Below are 873 nucleotides of genomic sequence, written 5' to 3'. Positions count from 1 at the left end.
TAATAATAATAATGGCAGTGGGGGCCAAGCAGGACCACAGCAGAAGGGACAACCAGGATCCATGAAAATCTGCGAGACCAGAAAGCATGGAATAGTTCCTTTAGTAACGTACAAGGGACCTGAATGAATGTGGGAGAGGAAGCAACATGGGATAGCCCCCTGGCATTTTCAGGTGATTATACACTGATGAAAACATATGTATGAATATAATATTCCATGTCTGACAATAGATCCTCTGAAATGTTACACACTGGACCTTTAATAAAAAGTTGATCACTTATTGCAGGGTTTTGAATTGATATCTGTCCACAATATGGGCAGAATTAAGATAACAAGAGCGCTTATTAATGCCTGATTTAAATTTAAAGCACAGTGATCAGTTGTCAACACTCACACACCCATAAATAAAAACAGGTGAAAATGGGGTGGACATCTCATTCCTGGCCTGTTGCGTGTCGATTTTATAAATTGATCATTTAGGTTAGGTGAGCCTGGGAACCTGTATACCTGAATGCTAGGATCTCACTGGCCTTACAAAACATCTGTGTTACAAGGTACAACATACAAGGTAATTTAGTAATGACTATCTTGTATCCAGGCTCTCTTCCTCTCCTCCTGGGATGATAGCACTCACTGTGATGGAGCTGGTCCGGCTGATCCCAAGCTGGGTAGATTGTCTCAAGGTCTGCTGTTCTTTAATCCTAACCACACGCTTCTGATTCCAACTGTAGGCTATTTCTGTCATAGGTCATACGTGTTTCAGCAATAAAGTGACTGTGTAGCCCTGCACACAGGGGCGGCTGTGGCTCAGAGGGAGAGCGGGTCGTCCCCCAATCAGAAGGTTGTTGGTTCGATCCCCGGCTCCCCCTGCCA

The sequence above is a fragment of the Morone saxatilis genome, unplaced genomic scaffold, assembly GCF_004916995.1.
Source record: "Morone saxatilis isolate NCDOM2014 unplaced genomic scaffold, NCSU_SB_2.0 Contig16, whole genome shotgun sequence".
In the NCBI taxonomy this organism is placed as follows: Eukaryota; Metazoa; Chordata; class Actinopteri; family Moronidae; genus Morone; species Morone saxatilis.
The sequence above is the reverse complement of the archived record's forward strand: the minus strand, read 5'-3'. Positions refer to the sequence as shown.